The sequence below is a fragment of the Bombus affinis genome, chromosome 12, assembly GCF_024516045.1.
Source record: "Bombus affinis isolate iyBomAffi1 chromosome 12, iyBomAffi1.2, whole genome shotgun sequence".
Lineage (NCBI taxonomy): Eukaryota > Metazoa > Arthropoda > Insecta > Hymenoptera > Apidae > Bombus > Bombus affinis.
Window position 1 is genome coordinate 8,155,620 of NC_066355.1, and position 16,309 is coordinate 8,171,928.

A 16,309-nucleotide genomic window follows, 5' to 3' on the forward strand; every position below is an offset into this window, starting at 1 on the left:
ATATCTACAGAGAGTCAACTTAAGCTCCCCCGGCTCGATTTATTCGTCCAAAGACCCGACAGATTTCGTAGGTGCCGAATCCTAATTTACTTTTTCCATGTCGGTGTCACGACCTTCTGATCGTGGTACATTGCCCTCGTCTTCTAGTTCTCCACTCCTGTTTCCCTGCTCCATTCGAAGTTCATTCTCGCGTATAAAAACAGGGAGGGAAAGAACTTCTTCGCTTTCGAAACTTCTAATCTTTTATTCCATGCAATATTCATTTTCCTTTATTTCGTTTAGATTCATAATTCAGATACGTTATTCAGTCGTTAAGCTTTCGTATAGCAAACGGTTATTAAATACTTGATTTTAATTCAGCCTCTCGACGTTTTTATTTTCATTGAAAGTTGCGAGAGAAACCGATTGAATCTTCTTAGTTTGGCTATACGTAGGCACGCGACTAATTCATTCGTTTAAAATATCTTCGTAATATTTCATAGAAAGAGCTCGTCTTTTTCAAATTCAAATAAGAAAATCGAACAACTCGGAAATATAAAAATCTCGTAATTTTTGGCGAACGAAAAATTGACTAATAATATTCGTAAAAAAAGATATTCGACCATTTATTCAAAATTTGTTTTTACAAACCAAAAGATGACTTTAGGATATAGTACAGAGAATTATATTATTTGTTTCCTACACATCACACACGTACGTACCATATAAAGTATAATATTAATATATCAGTGGGTATCTATCGACGGAAGCAAGAAATATCTTTGGTTTATACTGCACGTCTTCCCCTAATTCACTTCTTGAAACTCAATCTCCTCAAATGGTTAAGTTTCCAATGATAGTTGGAAGGGAGACCGAGCTAAACGCTCGAAACAATCCCGAGGTTCTGGAATCAGTAACAATCGCGAAATCCCGATTTATCTCTGTCCCGCCACCGCTGCGACCTTCGTAATGGAGTGCATCGGCCTCCCTCGTTTCATGAACCCCTCGAAAACTTGTCCGTCTTACGGTAACACGAGAGAACCTTACTTCCACTCCGTAATTTCCATCTCTTGTCCTATGAAAAAAGGTAGCAAGGGGTGGCAAAGCGTTTCTCTGCTTCTTAATTGCTATTAAGCGCTTAACGTTCGCTGTTGCGTGTCCTTCCCGCTAGAAACGGCAAGAATGGTCGGGTTATAAACGAAACGAATAAAAGAAAATCGGTCGGTCCAGAGCCAGGAACAAGCCGAAATTCCAATTTATCTTCTTTGTGCCTGGCGACCTTCAGATCAGGGTACATCGGCCCCTGACGCCCCCTGACTCCTCACTTCGTGTTCGTCATATTCCTAAACTCCCTTCCACCGCTTTCCAACTAAGGACAACTGATAGGGAAAGAGGGAGAGAGTGAGAGAGAAAGCGCGAGAGTCAGACAGGGGGTGAGTTTTTGCCAGGCGAAGTAATTCCACCAGCAGACACCCCCTCCAGTTTGTCGGGCGCGTGGCGATACACGCAGCCCCTCTCCGCGTGGTTTTCAATCCCTGGTGGAGGGGGTTGTTCGTGCAATACCAGGGGGTTGCGACGATACTGCGGGGAGCGAGAGAGAACCACTGGCTGGCTGGCTAGCTGGATGGTTCGCCGGCTGGTTGGCTGGCTGGCTGGTAAGGGTTGGTTGGTTGCGTCGTGGCGTCGCCGTTGTCGTTCCTATGTGAATTCGTTGCTCGTAAGGGAGCCTTCAGTCGACGCGCGACTGCTCCGCAAGACACGTATACGCGCACCCCGTCATTCAGTACGCAACACCCCCGCCGTGAAGTGCTCCGATCGCCTTTTTTGTCGGGGGGTGTACGCAGCAGTGCGTGAGCAGCGGATGGATTCGTCCTAAGAGGTAATTCCGATTTGTAGGTTCTTTTTTATTTTTCGTTTTAGTTTCCCTTTCGTTTTGTATAATTTGAGGTTGTTTGGTAAAAACGAAGATGCGGCGATTTTTGAGATAAGTGGATGGATAGAACAGATTTTGTACAGGTAAAAATCGATTGTGAAACGTGTTAGTCGACATTTAGGAAATGTTTGCGTCACAATGGAAGAACGTATACTTTTTCTTATTCCGGGCTCACCCTCGTCCTATCATGCGATGATTCTCGTTAGCCTGCCAGCTAAATCTGGAAAGCACATAAAGATAGCAGTAACATTATGGGTGTACTGAGTCACCGTGCGCTGTTTCATAGCGACAAATTCAACATATTTACCTGGTATTTTTTTATTCTCAGGCATAACGCGGAACATTACGTGATATCGATCGCAGACGGGAACGCTTCTCGTACCTCGCATCATTTGCTTTAATTACGATCGATAATCCAGCCGCGCGAACTTTCGTCCACTGCGGACTATTTATAGATTCGTGGATCGCGAAACTCCGTGGAAAAGTAGCAGTTTCTACGAAATTCTACGATTTATCGATTTCTCGTTCCACCCTCGAGTACTTTTCGCACGAAGGAAAATAAATTGTTCCACGTATTTGTACCTGGTTGGTACCCGACGTAAGCGCAAACAAAAGGCAACAGCCGTTAATCGGTGAACGCGCGATGTTCGCGAATAAAAATCATCGTCTGGCGTACGAGTTCGTTAAGAAACGGCGATATCGAGTTTATTTATAGATTCATAGCGAGTCATTGCGAGAGAAGTAGGTAGCACTACCCAGAGCGAGGATCAACGGGCCGGCACGAAACCCACCGGTGAACCGTTTCGTGTCCCGTAAGAGACGAGGAACAAGGCGGCCAGCTACCTGACGACGATACCAATTTCCAACTTGTTGACGAGCGTCGCGTGACGCGCCGGTTTTTCTCGCAGTCACAGTGATATTCGTCCCGGTGCACGAGTCAGACAGTTCGTTCGACCGAGCTGCAATCTGGTTGCATCGAAGCGCCATTGTGGATCAAAGAACCGGTCACGAGACAGACGCCTCTTGCTACTGAGAAAAATAAGGATCCCGATGACACCTGTTTGTTTCTTCAGCGGTTTCCCTTTTTAGAGATGTTATGCTTTTACTCGTACGACTAGTTAGTACGACGTCGAACGTACAGAGTCACGTTGAATTCTCCTTTAATCGTGGCTATCGAGTCAGTGTTCTCCCCGTTTTATCGAAGTTTTAACGAGGGCGAGATTCGATTAGATTCATAACGTTCGAGCGATACCGATTCGATAAGACGTAAGTTTATTCGCACGACTATTTTATATACCACGAATAGTTCGGTGTTCTTCCAATTTTATCTAATTTAAATCGTAAGCTATGACTCCCGTATTATCGAAGATCAATTTTATTGAAAGTTTGACGAGGATAAAATTTCACCAAACTCGTAATGTTCGAGTGATATGTTTTTGACAAAATGCAAGTCTGCCCTTGTATATGCAGTCGATTTTCTTCAAATTCTGTCGAAGCTTCAACAAGGACGAGATTCGATCAGATTCGTAAGGTTGGAACGACGTTCGATAAAATATAAGAATTTGTATGTGACGTTGCATCGAGCTTAGGAAGTTCCGATAAAGTGGCTTACTACGATCCGTTTTTCATCTCGCCGCCTTCTACGGGGGCTCTTCCCATCGGACAAGATTTACGGTGTCTCTCTATACTCTATGGGGAAGAAGTTTGGATAATACTCGTAAAACGCTGGCGTACACGACGATTCTCCTAGGGGTTGGAAGAAACATATAGCCGCGCGGAAACAAAAGAAAAATCGCCGGAAGATAAGAAATGGTTGGAGACTGAAAATTGTTTGCCTCTCTTTGGACCTTTCAGCGTAACTGCAGCTTCCGGGGAATTAGCGTGTGTCTCGTTTTGCAAAAATTCTGCGTCTGGAAAGGCAACGAGAGCCTCTCGAGCGCGACGTACCGTTTTATCCTCGTCTCTTGGGGGTGAGAGAGATATTTCAGTCTGTCCCGGTGGTTTTCAAGGAGCGTCGCGAAGAAATTCGAGTTCAACGTTGCAGGATTTATAGAGGAAATCTGGAAGTCAGTTCGTTAACGAACGAAACACAATGTGCGTCGCGTTTAGAATATTTACGCGCGTTTAATACACTATGAGTTATTTTACCGGATCGTCAAGCGTCTGGCAATAAAACCGTCGCGCGTCGAGGTACCGTGACTGATTATAATTTAACGACGGGCCATCTAATGTCAATATACTTATTTACTAAGAGTATAACGACTAAATCTGTTCTGAAAGACAGAAACGAGAAACTGTTCGTTCACGTAGACCGAATATCCTTCTATGCACGTGTTACCTGTCTCTAAAGGTGAAACAAATTTCTGCTGAGCAAATATAGTCACTGAAAAATATTTGCATATGTTTCTTAAGCGTGAAATGTTATAGCAAAGACAACTTTGGTATTAAATTTTGTATTCTTTGAACCGAGACACATATTTATTATTAAGAAACAGAGATCTGTAACAGTTTCGTGAACTAAACGTTTACACAGCGAAGTTTCGTTCATTTCAAGGAAATTTTAGTTACCTCCGGTTAAATGAACATCCAGTGCTTATTTGAATAATATAAACTCCTATTACATAAATGAAAAATCACAGATAATGGAGAGAATTAATAGCATCCTATTATATGAACTCCAATTATGTAAATTATTTCTTCGTCTGCGAATTCATATAAACGAGATTTAATTTCCATTAATACGCAAGATTCGATAGGTGTACGTAGATTTTTCTGGCCAACTGTACATCGACTTTTTATTTTTCTTAATATCGTTAAATTAATTCCTCTCGTATCGGTTCTATCTACTCATAGTGGATATATGTTTCTCATAATCACTATGTTAATGAAATTTATAGAAGATGAGTGGTTATAACACGAGCATAGATATATCTAGATAAATGTTTAAATTACGTTCAAATAATTTATTAATTCTTTTTCCTTCCTTCGTTTAATTCCTCATTTATAAAATACAAACAGCTATCCGTGAGATATTCTATTCTAAGCTCAATTATCAACGGAGGAAATTGATCGAAGTGGTACTAAATTATCCGTAGACGTTAGAGCAGCACGTTCGCGAAGCAATTTTCTCCTGTGATTCATAATGTCGTCCGTATCGGCCGATTCATGTAGAGCGTGTGGGTGTTATCTGATTTTTCTGTAAGACGTGTGCCCGTAAGACCACCCTGGATCGGTATTTTTCGTGCGTGGAACTTTCTTGGCCATTAGTAACACGCGAGCCACTAACCTCGTGACTGTAGCAATCGAGCTGCAATTGCCTGGAAATCGACTCGTTGCTGGTTCTTCAAAATTTCTTTCCTACGTCGCGCCGTTTCGTATCCTTCCGCGCCGTTACAACGCAACGCGTTCACGTAATATTTCAAGAAAAATAAACAACCTTACGTCTGAAGCTTTAACCCTTTACGGTTTTCTATACACGACGCTGAATTCGACATTTTCTTTCGGCTCTTCTGCCTTTAAGAAAAACAAGAGAATAGCCATCGCGAGTTATCGTTCGATAAATCGGCAAAGGGTGGATCGAGCAATTTAAATCGCTAGAAATGAACACATGGTGAGTAGGAATTATCGCTTTTCTACGGAAAGAAAGCAGTTTTTATAGAGTTATCGGCTAGGAAGGAAAATATTTGCAGGCTCGGACTGCTACGTTCATAAATGTTGCTGCCGCTCACAAAGCAACGTCTGGTGCGATGCACCGTGATCGATCGCGGACGTATATGCACGCTCGTATTTTTAGATTCTGGACTGACAGGTGAGAGATGCTGCAGACGAGTCTCTTTCCCCGATATTCCGAATTCCGTGAATGCGTCAGATGCCTGACAGCCAGCAGGTTACCGAAACAACCTGACCCGATACATTAGGTATTTCTGGAGACTATCGGAGCGTCCGATTTTCCCATCAATTCTCGTTGGATTATCGGGGATATAGTTAACTGGAGAAATATTTCAACTGTAAAAACTGTCGATCAAAGTTTATTCAGATTTTGATCAACCTATTGCTATTGGTTCGCGCGACGTTCGACATTAATTCGGAATTCACTTTGAAAAATTAGTTGCCAATCTGCATGAAGCAAGCTACTGAGTGTTTAAAAATGAAGCGTTCGCTCGTAGATTGTTTACAGAAACGAGATGGGCAAGATGATGCACTGTTTGCACGCTGAGATCAAAGCCTCTCTAAAAATATTGCTCGCCTATTTGGTCTCATGACTTTACGTACGTTTCGCATAACGCGAAGACCTGACGAGCTATCTTAAAAATAACCGACTGCTTTTGCATTTTTTCCGGGTCTGCAGATGTTCTTTCGATCTTGCAGTATCTTTCGTCCTCGATATGAACGAAGATGCAGCGTGGTAAGAAACTTGCAAATTGGATATCAAGTATAACGGTCCTTCGTAACGCACGAATTAGGTAAAGTAATTGCGATAAAGGGGCAATATTAGTAAAATGTGATAAAGCTCGTATAACGCGTTAAATAAGTTTGCAATTTCTTTTCCCTTTTTTTTCGGAAACGCGATGCCTATCATACGATTCTATATGCTCGCAGCGTTTATTCACGCATTTATGAGCACTAAATATGCAAAAATATACAGAACGCACGCAAGAATACACAAAATATCCAAAGTAAAGCACTCGTTATAATTTGTAAAGAACGAAGCAAATCTTTATTTAATTGTAATCTTAAAAACGTTAATTTGCAGAAGCATCCGCGCTAATGATTAAACGCCTACTAATAACTGTAATGTATAAAACATGTACACATTTATCTTTCATATCTGAATTGGTATAACCAGCACAATGTTAAACTGTGATTCGTGTAACACGGTTTTCTATATTATGGAACGTACCTCGCGCTGTATCGATCATTATAAAACCATGGTAGACTCGAAACGATTTTTATACAAGGTATTGTATGTAACGGAATTTTTAATTTGAAAAAAGCCTGAAGCAACTGCGTCAATTACCTGCCCTATCGACTACGAGACATTTTCCCAGGTTCCTTCTAGTTGCAACTATTTCCGTGGTCAATGTCCACCTCCATTAGGAGAGGGAAATAATCTATCATTTGGTGAACTTCCGGTCGGCACTACTTTCTTCTGCCGCTCTTTATCGCGATGAAATTGCGTCTTAGAAAAATTTCCACATTCAGGAAGCAATCTTGCCGTAATTTTACGGATGACTCTAGAGAGAATTTCTGGTCGCAAGGAAGGAAGAATCTTACAATCAGTGATAAGAAAGCGTATGAATATTAAGAAGAGAAATTTGAAGAATAAGAAAGAGAACTTGTCGTATTTCTCTCTCGTATTTTTATTATAACTTTCTGAAAGCTTTAAATGATCTATATTTATATAACATACTTTACTTGATCGTAGGATCCATAGAATACGGTGGCAAAATTTTCCCGTTAAATCCAACCATATTCCATATTGCGGTTGCTATATCATCTGACAGAATTCCACTTCCTCGCTCGAGAGTTTTAATTTCCTTGGTTTTCGAGGTACGATCGCCGTTCGAGGACGATTTAAATGCGGCTTGGCGAACAAATCGTTTGATAACAGGAACGCGTCCGTCGTCGCAGAAAATGTTTTCAACACTCGGTGCGCGGATGCGACCGCATTGTAGAACGTGTCCGGCTCTGCGGACCGCCGATAGGATTCATGAAAACTAGCCTATAGAAATCCTCCGCAGACTTGCACTGTTCGCGTTGATACGAGCGCGCAGAGGAAACGTATTGTTTGCGGGAGACAGATTCATTTAGACTTGTCGCTCGTCTCGAAACTGCATCGATTAAGGGCCGTCCAGACGAACGCTAAATCCACCGTATAATCCGCGCGTCGACCCGTTTCCCCTTCGTTTACCGCGATATTCCAGCCACATCGTTATCCGGCCGTTTGTTCTTCGCTTTATAAAAAGTCGCGAGCGAACTGTCCGGTATCTCGTTCTTTTACCATGGCGAATCAATTTGTCTGGTTCGCAACATGGCAATTTGAAATCCACCAAAAGCTTTCGCTCATCTACGAACAGTGATTTTTGACTTTTTATTAACTTGGCGTTTCTGCTGCAAATGTGTACGAAAATAACGTGTCTGTTGCGTAGATAGATCGAGGTATAGTTATAGCATAACAGCGGGAATAAAGTAAAACGTGCGATTTATATTTTGTATATTTAAATTACGTGTAGGGTGAATCAGTGAAAACTACCACCTGAAATAACTCGTCATTTATTCACCTTATCGAAAAATATTTGCAGTGAAATTTATTGTATTTGGGAAGCCAGACGAGTACGTCTTAATTTTCCAATATCTTATTTTTTTCTTTTTAGATGTAAAGGTGGTCTTGTGTTTTTTAAACGGTTTTATGAATTTATTATAACATTGGTCTATTCAGCTGGACATTCTCTACAAAAAATATGTACCAACCTGTTTATAACGAAGAACCATTAGGTTCGTAGGAGATATTTTAACTAGAACTTGTCAAACTTAACGTATGAAAGATAAAGATAACATAAACGTAAGAATATCTTACTGTTCTTTGCTGTAAAATGTAAAGTAACGTAAAAATGTACTCATCTGATCAGGCTCCTTAAGCACAGTAAATTTCACTTGAAGCAATTTTTGACAAAATTAATAAACGAATTATTTCAGGTGCTTCGGTACTTTTATTCATTCGCCCTATATACCGACAAACAAGAAAAATAACACAAGCATTTAACAAACCTTATAAAATTGTAGAAATTTTAATGAACAATGAACGATTAAAAATAACGTCAAGTATTTTTATCTTCCTTCGTGAAAACGAGAGAATTCTGTTTAGTAGAGGGTCTAAGACATTGGCTCAGTATTTTATATCAAGCCGATAGAAATTATTGTTTCTGTCGAACATCTGGTAACAGTTTAACATCGTAAATTGGTTTAGCAATCGATCGGTTGAAACGAATCAAACGATGATTCTAATAATACAAATTGCCGAGCACAAGTTGGCACAGAGCTCAGACACGAGGCACCGAAATCGTCACGCGATGGGATTTGCCCCGTAACTCGTCGAACGATCTTTAGACATCACTAAATAGGAAAAGAAGATTTGTCTTGGCGTGGGATGCACGTGATGCACGTTCCTCGAAAACGCGACGATGAATATCGATTCGTCAACCACTTATGCCACCGTGCGCAAACATTTGAACAATTTCTAGTTATTGCACGTATTCTTCAACTTCGTGGAAGCTATTAGAACAAGACAAAATTAATACTGTTTCACATTTAAAGAGATCTAGAGAATTCGCTATTATATTAGGTTGTCCAAAACGTGTCTTTCTTTTACAGACACGTCTTTTACAACGATGCATCTTTATACAAACATGAAACCTAATCCGTCGAAAGTTGTGTTCGCTATTTTGATAGAACAATACGTAATTCGATGAAATAATATAAAACGAAAAATATTGTGCATCCATTATTTCCGTATAAAACGAAAGGAACTTTTCGGACGACCTAATATTAACGAAATTTTATAATTCATGAGTTCGAAATTGTCAGTATTGATCAATACTCTTACATAGCATTGATAATATAATACAAAACGTAATAACTTGAGATTTACCAACTTTTTAATATCGTTAAAAAAGTTGTTGGCATTTCATTACGCGATACGAGTCAAATGTCCCGAATACTCGTACACTTGTTTCGCAAACGAAGCGTATCCTACGACAAAACTTGGAACAAAGGACCGTTGATTCGTTCCCGTGTCGCGCAATTAAAATGGAATTCTCGAAAAATCAATTATTTTAAAGTGCCTTTGTTTTTGGCGGCTGAACCACGTATTGTTATCATCGACGATAAATCATTAGGAGAACATCGATTCAGTCAGGGGATTAACGAAACCGACGTGATTCGCTGGCCGTGGCGGCTCTCGTTAATCTCGGACGTTCCATTAGGCCGTGTTCACAGTGGCATGTTTGAAAGCACAATGTGCCTGGTCTGTGTCATGTAATCCGACCGCATAAAGACTGGAACCGTGTAACGGCAGGGAATTCTCCCTCGCCATTCGCAATCATACTCGCTAAACGACATTGTGCATTGTTTTTACCGATGGCCACGTTAATATCGAGCTCGATGAATTTATGCCAGTATTATCCCCATTCTATTTATTAAAACGCGGGTCTCTTTAAATCTGTGTTTAAAGTCCAGCATGGCCATTCTTCCGATCAGAATCACCTTTTGTTCCGAACCGGTTTCATTTTTTCCTATGGCGAAACTTATGAAACCTTTATGCATTGGAATGTTGATACTTGGTACACGTAAGGTACGTAGAATCGTTTTAGGGAAGCAGAACATTTTGACCGCCCGTAAAACGGTCGCGTGGCCGTTTCCGTTAGTCGTTCGAGTTAATCGAATTTGACGAGGGAATCAAGCGTAATACCCGAGGCCCGCGTGTGTTGCTGAGAAGCTAGAAAATTGTCTATTTGAACGCGATTTTCCGAGCCACTTTGACAGGAGATTGCGCGAAATTCGATATACGCGAAGTCGGGAAAAACTCGATCAAACGAAGCGCTTCTGATCCATCCGAGATTCATTAACTACCTCGATCCAGAGAAATTGCATCGCTTGCAGCTTCCTAGCCCGTAGAATCTACAATTTACAAACACTAGCTACACATACTCTGTGTGGATCGTTTAATGCGTACTTGGGATGCAAGTCAGTTGGTGGAATCGCGCGTTGTCAAATCGAGACCATCGTGTGTCATGTGTCCGGTACATGAACGTGCACCACATGTTCATCGACATAGCACAGGAAATGCAGCGGAGTGACGATAAATTTATATTATTCAGTTTGAATTATGTCATCTGAATAACTTTGATAACGATTACAGTGGTTAGCAGCATGGTTTTTGCCAGAATTGGACTATGGATGTTTATGGAATTCCATATTTCTACGAAAATATTGGCTCTTAAATCAATTACTAAAATGTAATAACAATAAACTAACAAAAATTACTAAAATAACTGAATTCGCTTCCAATACTGTGCGAACTTATTACAAGCCAAACAGTTTGTTGTCGTATGAGAATTTATGAGTTATGAAACGTTACAAAGTCCTAAACACTAAAACATCTTACACGACTGAAACATGAATTCATCGTGAAAACACACGTCTTTATTTAAATCACGTATTGAACGCAAGTGGCTGTATTAAATTAGAGTTACTGTATTTGAATTTCAATCGAGCAAATCGACTTCTCGCTATACCGGATGATTATTTGCCAATAGAACTGTAGATTATTCAAGTTAATCAAGCATAGGATAGATTATTAGTTGTGCTAACTCGGTCATAACCAAAACAGAGACGATAATTCTTTTGCCTTGGTATTTCGACCGGTTCGATTTCCAAATCCCTTTGTACGATTTAAGTGGTGGAACGTTTGCGGTTAGCTTGCAAATCAATTATCCCGTGCTATTAATTGAAATTAACGTTGCGGCGATTGTGCAACTCGATCATGCAGAGAAGCAGGTGGCCTGCACGCGAACTTTTTCACCGATGAAATATCGCTATCGGATCTGCAGGTATTCGCGAGGTGTACAGCTATCATCGTAAAGTGCTCCGTAATTGACCTCATTATGTAATCGATCGGCTAACGTCTTGTCGGCTATAGATATTAAACAACGATATTGCGATACCCCTTGTAATACGATTAATTGGATATATTCGTGGTTAGAGAATCATCCATAGAAGCTATTAAAAGAAAAACAATGAAACGTACGTTGGTTCGTGTTACGAATATATGTTATACATATTATGTGCGTCATACGAAACGCTGTAACGACGAGCGTTATGTAAACATATCAACAGCATCTAAGGACAACTTAAGTCCGGAAGTAGCTTGTAACATTAAATTATAACACTGTTGCCAAGCCGGATTAGGATTATTTTGAGATACATGTCCTGTTGCAACTGTAACGATCGACTGTTCTCGATCATACAAAGTTTAAAAGTTTGTTACAAAGTTACAGAATATTCATCATCGTGAGCATACCTCCGTAGAGATCGTCAAAGTATGGGAACAAATTAATCGAATTGTTCGTTATATTAAGCCACAACATTTATTTGGAATCTTCTATTAGCAGTAATTTCATCTTTAAAGTCATTATACACGTTGTATGGGAAATTTTTGTAGTCAGTATACATCAGCGGCGAATGTTTTGTAGCTTTTATATACGTTTCAAAATTCGCTTGAAACTTTACTGATATGATCGTGACGGTCCAACCTAATTAAAGCGCTAATGGAATTTTGAAAGGTTTCATACAACACGCGTATAATATATAATACATGAAAGTTTTCAATGGAAGTGTTTAAATACTTTTACGAAGCATTGCAACGTTGTTTCAGATCGAAATGAAGAGAAATTGAAAGCATTTGGAATATTTGATTACCAGGTAGAAAGAAGCCAGTGTTTCGAGCATCGATTCACAAACTCGCTTCAATTATTCTGAAAGTAGTTTCACCACAGACGAGATACAACGGTAAACGTGACATTCAACGCTTTTTCGAGTCTCACGTTTTGGGGCTCACCTGACCTCCCCATACTATTTTCGTGTGGCACGCGACGTTATCGATTCGGTATAGCAATGGTTTGAATTGAAACTAAAGTCCTTTGTATGAAATTATAAATAAAATTTAGAACAGGATTCTATTCTGTAATTGCAACGAAGCGTACAATTCTATCCTTCTACGATATTTCAGAAAGCATTACACGCTATCAAAATAGTCGATTTATTTTTACTAGAATTATGATTTTCACATTATTTTATAATATTATTCTAAGCTTATACCGTTGTTCAACTATTAATTCGTATACACATAGATCTAATATCACGCACACAATTCTACTTTACTTTCTAATATAAGATCACGTTGAAGTATTGTTTTAGTTCAATTATTGATTTAATTACTTACATTGTTTTACTTAACAACGTCTGTAATTCGTATTTAATGTACGCCAGATTTCCGTTTATTCGAACCTATCGATCGACTAATACTTATTATCCTTACTATGTACTTGTGCTTTCTTGTACGTATAATAATAATATTTCTCGTTCAGACAAATGAATTCGATCAAGTTTATTTAACCGAGCGCTAACTAAAGTTTTGTTTGAATAAACCGACCGCGCTTCTAACGAATCATACAACTACAGTTTGACATAATTACAATCGTGGTGACGCGAGGTTATAAATTGTAAAAGGCACGACAAACATTCCGATTTTTTTCGAGGTCGATATTTTAGAACGCGAGGCGGGAAGTCCCATTTAATGCCACGTCTATCCTGTCCTTAGTCGATGGTTTCATCGAGGTTGCTCAATAACACGAGATATTGCCTCCGCCACGATGAATCGTGAGCCGACCATGTTCGACTCCGTATTATTCCCTTCTCTTTGTGATTCTCTTTCTTTTTTTTTTTTTTTCACTCGTTGGTCAAGTTGACAAAGGTAGTCATCGTATATGGAACGATGGCTGTGGAGATACACGCGACACTCATCCGTATCGACGCTTGCACATGTCGGTGCATACATGTCAGCCACACACTCACTTATATCAGCGCAGAAACTCAGGCATAGGTTGGCTTATGTAAATGGACACGTAACACTGGATGCGCGTTCCGAGAGCATAGCAGGTGGAATATGAACCACGATGTGCATCAAGACAATGCGCCGTTGACGAGAACTTAGAGTTCTAGTTCGCTTCTGCCTGCGTACTTCTTTGTCTCTTCTACTGGCCGCTTGCTTCTGTTCTTCTTTCAGCTGCTTTTTCCACGTTGGGCTCGTGGCGGCAAAAAGAATAAAAAGGAAACAAATGGACCGACCACTGGCTCGCGGAATTCGCTTTGAGACAATTCGTTTTGCGTATTGTTACGGATTGTTTGTTCGTAACTTTCTTCCACGAGAATTCTCGGATTCCTCGCGATTCTCGGATTTTTCGGATAATTCAGCGATTTAAGGAATCTTTGTGTCTTATCTGCGATCAGTAAACTACAGATATTTACGCAGATTAACAATTTTACCATTACAAATAAAGAATACAATAGAGATTTGATAATAGAGATACAAATAGAGATTTGATCCACTTACTATATATATATATCGTAATGTGCACTTTGCTGTGGATATTTTATATATTTTTATATATCACGTGCATTTGTGAATCTTTAGATTTACTATCAATTCTTCGATAATAGCTTGGAGACTCAATTGTTTTTTTTAAACAAGGAATAAATTACTCGTTGAACGATCGAACGTCGTACAAACTTCGTTGTAAAGTTGCAGCGAATTCTTACCAGTTGAGGACACGTCAGGCTGGTCCTGTTATTTTTGCCCATTCTACTCGCCGTCATTAGCATTACATGAGACTTGTCGATGTTTGGACAACCTCGGTCGGCTATGTAAAATTTCTGTGGAGTATCGAGTACCTGACCGGAATAAGTCGCCTCTTTTATCGAGCCACTATTTTATTTAGTCTATATCCGGCTTCCTATCGCGCTTCCGTCGTTTCCATTTCGTTTCCAGAAAAAGAGTTTCAAGCAAATCCGCTCTCCGGTAGGATCCATTTCAAGGCTGTAAGGTCCAAGGTCGACAAGAAAGAGAACTCTCCGGTGCACGAGCACAACTGCCAGCTAAAGCCGATCGTTTACATTTTCGTGTTACGCGAAGGCACTCGATCACAAAATAATGCAAATGTAAAATAATCGATTTTCATGGAGTTTTTTCAGCGAGAGCTTTTGAATATTGCAACTGCTTTCCGTATGATGGAACTTTTAGTCTGTTGGAAAGCAGTCGCGTAATTTCGATTCTTTTGTTCCATCCTAACCTTCAGTGAATCGTATTCTACGTGTTTGTATAAAAGCAACATAACGCTTCTTCGTTTTTCAAAGAATATCACGAAACGAATGCAATCTTCGACGTACCGATCCAATAACCCCTTGCTGCCAAATGCAATCGGCAGCAAATCCCCGATACTCTTACGCAATATTCCCATTTGTCTTCAAACATATCGTAAAAAGAATAGAAGTCTCCGAACCAATATTTCCATTCTCTTGATCTCGATACACACTTGAACCCCGTGGCTTGCAATATTCTCGCACGAGCTGCTGGTGTCTTCCTCCGAACGTGTCATGCTATACACACACAATAACTCGTGGAAACTTCTGTAAACGATACGACGCTACACCATACTGAAATATGGAATGAAATCAGTGGACCGCTACGAAACAATAGGAACGACGGATAAATCGACTGGCTCGCATATATTGGCTTGGCAACTAAGTGATTGCGGACTTTGTCATTAAGTGATATTGATAAAATCCGCAATCACTTAGTTGCCAAACGGATAAATAGTTTCACGACAAAGTAGAAGCTTTCGTACCCGAGTTAATAAGGGGACGCTGATAAAGCGCGAAACTAATCAATCTTACCGAGGATAATGTCGAAACGCAGTTACGCTTTCTAATTAAAGTTTATTATCAATTCGTAGGAGATATGAAAATTATAGTATAAAATATGTATATAGAGGTTGTACGAGATTCTCAGGTTCGAATCGTTAAATTAATAGGTTGATTTTTGAATCTTTGAAAATTTTGTCTTACGTTCGTATCGATAGAGAAGCGAAAATTAGTTTGCCCGCAACGGGGAATTAATTACTTTGCTGATATGAAATTTCATTTATTGAAACGGTAATATTACAAAATTTCAAGGTAAAGAGTTAATTCCATTAACGAACACACGAGCCTGCATAAACGTGCACGGTTTATTTACGAGAAACTCTGATACTTTTCCACGGAAAAGTTCCTCCCTTTATGAAGTTAACGTATCTAACCACGAAAGGTATGTCATCCACATACTCTACGAATCGCGAAACGTCATTCTCGAAATTCGCTGGGAAAACGGTTCGCATCCGAGTGAACATTTTGCGGAATTCTGCAACGGATTGTTCTGCGTGGATCTGCGTAGCTGAAGAAAGGAAGCTCGAGGAGAGACAGAAAAAGAGAGAAAGTCTCTGCGTAGGAATATCTGTCGCGAGTAGGTTCTATGCAGTTGTCCTTGCGACCGGCGGCTTACTCGAGTTTATTTTAGAGAGCGGCGTATCCTGTTCCCTCGGGCAGACTTTTGTGCACCGTTTTACCAATTGAAATCAACTTTAGCAGAAAGTAATAGAGAGAAAGAGAGAGAGATTTTACTACCAAGTATGAGAACTCGAGAAGAAGGATCCGAAGAGTTTGAATAGAAACCACATTCAGATTCAAATCCTTGTCCAACATTTCTATCATCTTTAATTCTTCGATTTGCAACACTCCTCAAACCCA

General features: G+C 40.0%; 1 protein-coding gene across 4 annotated transcripts in view; it reads left to right on the plus strand.

Moving 5' to 3' along the window:
- Positions 1-16,309, plus strand: part of LOC126922537 (serine/threonine-protein kinase 25) — a 112,779-nt gene that overhangs the window by 27,753 nt on the left and 68,717 nt on the right. The window contains exon 1 of one of the 4 annotated variants that reach the window (XM_050735213.1): positions 1,656-1,858. The exons of the other annotated variants lie outside the window; for them this stretch is intronic. The gene's annotated coding sequence lies outside the window, so the exon portion shown is untranslated. Of the gene's footprint in view, positions 1-1,655; positions 1,859-16,309 lie in introns of those variants that run through there. 4 annotated transcript variants of the gene reach the window in all.